Raw genomic sequence first — 9,598 nt, 5'->3', positions numbered from 1 at the left:
TCCCATCCTCCATCCTTTGTAGGCCTTTCTTTTTAGCCTCAGGAGGTCTGCTAGGTCCCTGGAGAGCCAGGGGGGCTGCTGTGCCCTCTTGCTGCCTTTCCTCCAAGATGGAATAGACTTAGTTTGTGCATTGAGGATCGCTCCCTTAAGGAGCAACCACTCTTCTTGAACTCCCCTCTCCCCGTGGTCATGGTCCCTTAGGGCCTCACTGACAAGCCTCCTGAGCTTGTCAAAGTCGGCTTTCCTGAAGTCAAGGACTTCCGTGTTGCTGACCGACTTGCCAGCTTTTCGGTGGATGGTGAAGGTGATCTGCTCATGGTCGCTGTCACCCAGCTTCCATCGACCACTAGGTCGTCGACAAGCCCTGTCTGCTTCAGAGTGGGAGCGTGAGTTGCTGGGGAAGCAGGTCTCACAGGGGAGGCGGACTTGGGAGAGGAGGGTCTGCAGCCTCCGCCCTTCTTCATTGTAAGGGGGGGCATGTCCACATCCTGGGGCCCTAAAGGGAAGGGGTCCAGGGAACACCCCATATTTTGTGATGTTTTTATTTGTGATGTTTTTGTTTTGTGTTTGTGATGATTTTTTGATGTTGCTTCATACTGTAGAGATTAATATAGTTATGAGTACTCCTTAAGGGGGTTTATATGGGTTTATTTCTCTTCATTACTTATATGTTTTTCTTCCCAAGGTGGAGAACCTTGCATTTATCGGCATTGAACACCATCAGATTCTCATCCGCCCATTAATACTGCCTATTATTGGAATTTACCTGTATTGTTGCCTGTGTACGTCTATTGCACTGCTATCTCAGCTTACCTGGGTTTATATAAGTTGATGATTATATGTGTTTTATTGTGTTGATGCCTTGACTTACCTGTTCCAGGGTGTTAATGTTCATCTGTGCAGGGGGTTAATTATTGCCTTTGCTGTGAATCACCTGTTCTATGTTTTGCAGTCGCTCGAAGTGGTGCAACGTGTTGATTGCAGTGTATTGTGTAAGGTGTCACATACTACTTCTGTAAATATTTAATGTCTATTATTTATATTTATTTTGTATAGCAGTAAATTTGTATGTAGTTAAGTGTTTTGTCCTAGCCTGGCTCTATAGAGAAAAGAGGGAACTTCTCCCTACTGGCAGGCCCCTCTCACAGGACTCTTGCCTGACCACCCCATCCCTTCCACTTGCAGACAGGGCACAACCCTGGGTGTACCCTGGCTGCACACATATACAGTTTGATCTCTTCTCTTTTATCATTGGGGCTTTCTAGCTTTCAGTGACACTGCAGGTAGTATAGAGAAACTGAACTAACAGAGAAACTAGTAGCTGTCTAACAGCAGCAGTATGGAGCACTATGTGGGAGGAGCACTTGCTTGGCTATTATCTTTAAGAAGTCATGGAGATCAGATGAGGTCCTGGATGACTGGAAAAGGTCAACTATAATGCCCATCTATAAAAAAAGGGGAAAAAGATGACCTGAGGAATTAAAGATCAGTCAATCTGATTTTCATTCCCAACAAGAGTATGGAGCAGATCATCAAGGAATCTATTTCTAATCACCTAAAAGAAAACAAAGTGATCAAAAATAGTTCATATGGATTTATCAAGAACAAGTCAAGCTTGACTAACCTGATTTCTTACCATGATAAGATGAGGGGCTTCATGGAGTGGGAGGGAGCAGTAGATGTGATATATACCTCAACTTTAGCACAGCTTTTGACACACTCTTCTATGACATTCTCATTTGTAAGATAAGAAAATACAGTCTAGATTAAACAATTGTAATGGGGTACATAACTGATTGGATTATTATGCTCAAAGAATACTCATTAATGGCTCAATGTCTGATTGAGAAGTGGTATCAACTCAGGTTCCTTAGAGGTCTGCCATGAATCTGGTACTATTTAATATCCTCTATAATGATTTTGATGCCAGGACTGAATGCATAGTTAGCAAATTTGCTGATGACACCAAGCTCAGTGGAATTTCAGACACTTTAGAGGACAGGATTAGGATCCAGAAGGAACTTGATAAACTGAAAAATGGTCAAAATTAATTGAATGAAATCCAATAAGGACAAGTGCAAAGTCCTGTACTTATGATGAAACAACCAAATGAACATACGTAATGTGGGGGGAGGGGGGCAGGCACGGGGCGCCATGAACTGGGTTGACTGTAGTTTGTACTACAGAAAGCAACCTCCTGGTACTGAAATCAAGCATTTTCTTGTTGCAAGAAACACCAATAGCACATTGGATTATGTTAATAGCAGTGTTGCTTGCAATCTGAGGAAAGTGATTCTTTTATTCCAGCATAAGTAATGTCTCACCTGCAGCACTGTGTTCAATTTTGGACACTGCATTTCAAGAAAGACTAATTTCAAAGAGTCCAGGGGAGTAATAAAAAAGTTTAGAAGGCTAAGAAACATGACTTATTAGAAAAGGTTGGAAGAACTGGGAGTTTGTTAGGGAGTTTGCCTGGAAACTCACCTTTCTTCCCTGTAAACTTGGTGAGAGGAAACAGGTTAGCAAGGAAAAGGGAACCTTTTGGGACCAAGGGGCAGCAAACAGTCCAGCTTACAGTTTGCTAGTGAAGGTCTACTAGAAAGAAGTGGTGGATTAAGTGACCCAGAGAAATGGCTGAAGGATGTTGCAATGCCAGGGGTGACCATGAGCTGATCAAAAGTGACTATAGGGCTCTGGGTGCAAGGGTAAGGGGGAGAGGGCTAAGGTGGTGATCTCCTCAATCCTTCCAGTCAAGGGGAATGGCCAGGCCAGAAATGGACGCATCCTGCAGATCAATGCATGGCTGCACATATGGTATCGCCAGCAGGGATTTGGCTTCTTTGACCATGGCATGTTGCTTTAAAAAGAAGGATTGCTAGGAAGAGATGGGATCCACCTGACAAAGAGGGAAGAGCATCTTCACAGACAGGCTCGCTAACCTAGTATAGAGGGCTTTAAACTAGGCTCTCTGGGGAATGGAGACCAAAGCCCTGAGGTAATTGAGCAAGTGGGTGACCTGGAGGAAATTCAAGCAGGAAGGAGCAACAAGGAAGGCCTTCTCATTCTTCCTGAGAAGCTGAACAAGCTAATTACCCCAGGTGTCTATACACAAATTCACAGAGCCTGAGAAACAAGCAGGAAGAATTGGAAGTCCATGCACAGTCACAGAGCTATGATGTGATTGGAAAAGCAAAGACTTGGTGGGAGCTCACATGACTAGAGCACTGTCATGGATGGGTACAAGCTGTTCAGGAAGGACAGGCAAGGGAGAAGAGGAGGGGTTGTGCTTTATGTTCAAGAGACATATTATTGCTCAGAGCTCCAATATGAAGCTGGAGATAGGCCTATTGAAAGTCTCTGGGTTAGAATCAAAGTATAGATATTTCATTGATTTCCCATTATACCCTATGGCCGGATTTCCGTAGCGGCTCCAAAGCTTTTGCAAAGTGGTTCAGAAGCGCCAAACTGCTTCAGAAAGCCTAAAGAAGCCACCGCTTTGATCTGAACATGCTGCTTCAGACACCAAAGCATCCAAAGCTTTTCCGGATCCAAAGCACGGTCCCAAGTCTCACACAGCCCTAATGAAGACCCCAGTCTAGGATGCTGTCACCAGTCCAGCACACACACCATGGTTCATGATGGTCAGTTAGTGCAGTGGGTGGAAGATGGCCACATACCGGTCATAGGCAGAGCGCTCGTCAATGAAGTGGGAAACTTGGGTGCTCGGCCCTCCTTCACGTGATGGGATTCAAGCCCATATTTCCCAAAAGACTACTCCAAGCACTGGCCTCCAGGCTATTTGGGGCAGTGGGGCATTCTCTTGAGCCTGGGTCATGATGCAGAACAGAATGGAAGATAGACTCAGGTACAGGAGGGCTCTCAAACCTGTGGATCATATGTGGGCTGCAAAGAGTTAATTAGCAGTCCCTGGGCTCCCAGCCAGTGGTTATTCCCCTTCCTGCTCCAGCTGCAGGAGAAGCCAGGGGCTCCAAGCTCCCCCTCCTGCTTCCACTTCCTGCTCCCATCCCATGGGGTGGTGCGGTGTGCTGTAGCTCACAGGGTTGGCCATGCCTGTGGCCTGGGACATTGAGGGTTGGGGCTGGGGCAGCTGCACAATACAATGCAGTGGAGAGGAAGGGGGCATTTCAGCTATGGGACCCATGGTTTGCAATGGTACAGTCCCCAGTGGTGTGGCCCATGCAGCCCCGGGCCACTTATAAGCTGGACAGCCCTGAGCTAGAGGAAGAGCATAAGAGGGACCCTGACTCTCTAGCTCTAATAAGTGAACACAGAGAGAGCTGCTTTTCATGGGCTGCCTTTAGCCTAGACAGGAGGCTCATAAGCCACATTTTTTCTACCCCTGGCCTGATGCTTACAGGACATTTCCTCAAAGGAAGAGAGGTGGATTCAGATTCCCTCGGGAAGAAGAGTCCTGGGCTCCAGCATTTCCTGACTGTTCTAGAGGGGGAAGGAGGGGCACAGCCTTCTCCTTGGGCTGTGTCCTGGGCAGCTCACTGTGAAAGGTGGGGTGTGCGAGCACCAACTGAATCAAGCCCCACAGGCAAAGGACTGCCTAGTTTGTCATCCTCCAAGGGTCTGCTCCATGAAGTAGCTTTGTGGCCTCTTTGAGAATGTGACTGAAGATGCCTGCTCTCTCAGGAGAGTGACATGAACTGTGATCTCTGGGTGGATGGAGAGTGCTCAGCACACTGCCTGCTGTGGATCCCATTCAGAGGCACCTAACTTTCCCCATGTACTGTATAGGAAGCTCAGAGCAGGCCTGGGAGCCCTGCCAGATGGATCAGGTACTTAGAAGTCAGGCACTCCAGTGTGTCTTTTAGGCACTAAAGTGCTGCGCTGGATCCAACCCTAAATGTTTCAGATTTCCGCCATTTGACTCCAGATACTTCCTGCCTCAACACTAAAGAGTTTGTTGCCCTTGGGCCTCTGAAATAAAATCAATTTGGTTTTGTCACTTGTTATTAATTCCCTCTGAAACCACACTTCTAGCTGCACCCAGCCAAAAGCCCCAGTGTAGCAATATTCTGTTGCTATGTCCCACATAATGAAATCATTCACTGATCCTAACATGAATTTATATATCATCAGAAGCAAGGGATGAAGACACAGATCAATGGCCAGTGTCTCAAGATCATCACAGGTCTTCTCTTCATTTTTTCATGGGAGGTGAGTAAATGATAAACCCCTGAATTGGAACAATTATTTGTTGCTAGGTTCATCCCCAGAAATCTGAGTCCATGGTTTCCATTTTTCAATATCAGTAACAGGATATATTTGAAGTTGACCGCCCCACCCCACTACCCCAAGAGTTTTGATCTCTCAGACTGTATTTCTTGTACCAGAACTTGTAACAGAATGTAGGGTCTTGACTCTTCCCTTTCCTTGCTTCAAGACTGCACTTACTTAAAAAGACTGAGGAGTCCAGACTTTCTTGCCTCATTGTTCTAACACTATAGCTCCATCCCAGAGCCAAAGACAGAACCCAGGAGTCCTGATTCACAGCTCACATTGCTCCAAATCAACAGACCCCACTTCTTTCTGAGAACTACAGACAGAACCCGGGTGACATAATTCATATGCCCCATGCCCTAACCCTCTGCACTGCTTGAACTAGAAAGAGAAACTGGGAGCCTTAAACCTCAGCTCCCTACGTTTCCCTAGACTTGTTATGAAGAGGAAATGAGAAAAATGGTTCTATTTAGACAGGTGATGAATAGGTGGGGGTGTATTGGGAAGGTACAAAGGTACAATGGGATAGCAAGTGTAGCTAATCTAAATACAAGTATGGTGATAATCAAACCAAAAATCCACCAAGTCCAGGGGTGCACTGCTGATCGTGGGCAGCCTCAGATGCTTCAGAGGAAGGGGAGAAACATGACAGAACATGACAGCAGTGCCATATGTTAGATGAAAGGTCCATCTACCTGTCTCCTGTCTCTGACAGAGATAGTAAGTGATTTAGAGGAAGAGCATATGAACAGGACATGTCTGCAGTGACAACATTTTTGTCAACATTTATAATGAGAAGTAGGATCTTCTTGATGTAGCATGCCATCAAGTAGGGTTGAAGTGTTGTTGTATCTGTCATAGTCAAGAAAATGTCTGAAGGGCAAGGATTTTTTGTGATAGCTTTTATTGGACCAACTGTGTAGTTGGGAGTGCTGTTGGACAAGCTTTCAAGCCTGAAATGCCCTTTTTTAGGTCTGAGAAAGAGGCAGATACTGGCTGAGCTAATATCAGAAAAAAAGACTCCATGCAAATTCAAAAAGTCTGCTTGAAGGGATGAAGGAAGACTGTGAACTAGGACTGAAAAGGGATTAACAGGAGCCTTTATGAGATAAAAGAAGAGCAGAAGAATATGCAATCTAGTGTTAGTGGTAGCTATTACCTGTGAAGTGCAGGGGGATTCTTGGCCATATTTATAGGTTGTAATAAGCCATTAAACCACTGTTTATATAAAGTCCAGATTTTTTAATTGTTTAGTAGAGTTATGAATTTCTGTTCCCAAACCCATTTTCTGGAGATTTTTGGTAATTTCCCTTTGAACATGAAGATTGTGAGGTTGGAGAAGGACTGATTGTTCTGTGCAGAATATGCTGCTGTTGGTGTGTCTCTGTCTGTCTTTTCAAGTCTCTGTAAATGCATCATCTTGCTATGTTCTCAGTCTCAGTGAGTCCAGTGTCTGCCCAAACCTAGCAGGCCACCGGGCTAACACACCAGGTTCTATAGGTAATGAGCACAAGGGACTGAAGTGTTTAGCATCACATCTGCCCACCTTTTATTCTCTAGATTGAACATACTCATGTACTAATGTGATTCTAATCACATTAGGGTTGATTCTAATGTGGGACTCAGACTCACTCAAACTCACAAGGTGGTCAGTAACAGCCAGCGTAGCTTCACCAAGAGCAAGTCATGCCTGACGAACCTGACTTCCTTCTATGATAAGGTGACAGGCTCTATGGATGCAGGGAGAGTAGCGGCTGTGATACATACCTTGACTTCAGCAAAGCTTTTGACACTTTCTCCCATGACATTTTCATTAAAAACTACAAGCTAAGAAAATACAGACCAGATGGAAATACTGTAAGGTGGACACGTAACTGGTTGGATCATCGTACTCAGTGAGTAGTCACGAATGGCTCACAGTATATTTGGAGGGAGGTTTCAAGTGGGGTTTCCCAGGGGTGTGTGTGGGGTCCAGTATTGTTTAATATTTTCATTACTAATTTGGACTATGTGATTGAGTTCATGCTTAGCAAATTTGCATACAACACCAAGTTGGGTGGAGTTGTGGACTCTCTGGAAAGTAGGGCTTGGATCCAGAATGACCTGTATAAACTGGAGAAATGGTCCACAATCAAGCAAATGAGATTTAGCAAGGGCAAATGAAAACTCCTGCACTTGGGACAGAATAATGGCATGCACAAATATAGATTAGGGAATGACTGCATAGGGTGCAGTACTGCAGAGAAGGACCAGCTGGTTACTGTAGATCATAAACTGAATATGAGCAAACAGGGTGCTCTGGTTGCAAAAGAAACCAAGAGCATCCTGGATTGCTTTAATAGCAGTGTCACTTGCAATTCAAGGGCAGTGATTCTTCTACTCTATTCAGCACTAGGGAGGTCTCACCTGGAGTAGCGTGTCCAGTTTTTGGCCTGCACATCAAGAAGGATGTGGATAGTTTAGAAAGAGACCAGCACACAGCAACAAAAATGATGAGGGCCCTGGGAGGAAAGACTTATAAGGAAAGGCTGAAAGAGTTAGGGTTATTTAGTTTGGAAAAGAGAAAACTGAAGGGGGATTTGATAACACTCCTCAAATACCTAAAAGGTGATTATAGAAAGGATGGAGATGGGCTTCTCTCTGTGGCGGTAGGGGACAGAACTAGGAGCGATGACCTCAACTTTCAGCAGGGGAAATTTAGACAGGAGATTAAAAGAAACTTTCTGACTGGGTTGGTCAAGCAGTGGAACAGTCTATCTAGGGAAACTGTGAAGTCTCCATCTTTGGAAGTATTCATAAGCAGGTTAGGCAGATGTTTGACTGATATGGTTTAATCATGGCTGATCCTTCCCTGAGCAGGGTGCTGGACTAGATGACTTTGTGAGGTCCCCTCCAGCCCTACTTGTCTATCATCTCTGAAGCTGAAACAAAGCACTTTAACTGCTTTGCCCCCAAAATCCGGCATTTGAATGAGTTCCCCAGGTCTAATTCAGTGAAAAAGTATTCTCATTTTAGCAGGCTGGAATTTGCTGCCTTTTAGATTACGCATACAGATATTTTAGGCTTGTCTATTTGTAGCTCCAAGTCAAGAGAACTTTGGACAGAAGGCAGAATATTTGAAGTTGAGCCAAGAAAACATTTTATAACACAAGGAAAAGGTACTATGGACCATTCAAGAATAAGAGATCACTTTGAGACTTAGACATGTTCAAAAAGGTGTTAGAAGAGGTTAGAACAGGAGGAGGTGGGAGCTAGGATTCATGAGTTCTAGTCTGAGCTTTGGGAAGAAACTGGATGTTTGTGCCATGGGTAGATCTGGGATTCAAAATAGTGGTTTTTAGCCTTTTTTTTTTTACCAGGACCCATTTGTAAACATCAATGGCAAGTCCCAACCCAATGCCCCTCACTCCCAACCCACTGCCCCCAGGCACCAGGCCCCCAGTGTGTGGGGTGGGGTGGGGAGAAGGGAGCAGGACAGCAGGGGTGTCTATGGGACATGAGGGGCCCAAGCAACCCCTTGCAGACTGGAACGCCGCCAGTTTCCCACGTTTTCCTCGTTAAAGGAGAATCCATTTTTAAATTTGTTGATCCATTTTTAAAGTTTGTTCAGCACCCATTCATATATTCTTGCAACCCACTTTTAGGTCACGACCCACGGGTTGAGAAATGCTGATTTAGAAGATAGGAGGTGCAGCAGAGGCCACTGACATCAGCCCTCAGAGAATGGGGGTGGGGATGAGGTGCAGCAGGAGCCCTAGAGGCAGTGAGGGACACTGAATGGAGCGATGGGCAGGGAGCAGTGGCAGGAAAGAGGTGCACACCCCCTGGACCTGCTGTCCCAAGTGGAACCAGCACCTGCACAGATGCTTCCTGCATCCTCAGGCTGGAGCAGCTCTGCTGCACCTGGGTCAGCAAGGTATAATGGCAGGAGTGTCCCCCCTGCCTGCATTGTCTCCCTGCCTGGCTTCCTAAGGCTCCCTGCCAGCCCAGAGGCTCCATCACCACCACCAGTTTGGCCTCAGCAGGGCTGTGTTACCTGACCAGGCTGTCAGGCAGCAGCTCATTGCCCCATGAGGAACCAGGACACTGGTAACTGGGATACAAAGCAAGTTAGTATAGGGGTAATAGTTCAGGGCCAGGACACTTGGGGTCTCTCCCTGACTGTGGGAGGAAGGCTATAAAGCTTAGTGTATTAATGGCTGTGAAGAAGTAAGAAATCCTTCAGTCTGATGTTAGAGCACCCTTCTGGGAAGTGAGAGGTCAGAATTTGAATCCCCTTAGTTTGGAACAGGGTGTTATTCCTTCCTTCAGTTGATCCTGCTAAGCACTAGGCACTGGATTTATGGGT

This window comes from Alligator sinensis, unplaced genomic scaffold, assembly GCF_000455745.1.
Source record: "Alligator sinensis unplaced genomic scaffold, ASM45574v1 scaffold842_1, whole genome shotgun sequence".
In the NCBI taxonomy this organism is placed as follows: domain Eukaryota; kingdom Metazoa; phylum Chordata; order Crocodylia; family Alligatoridae; genus Alligator; species Alligator sinensis.
Note: the sequence above shows the minus strand (reverse complement) of the source record.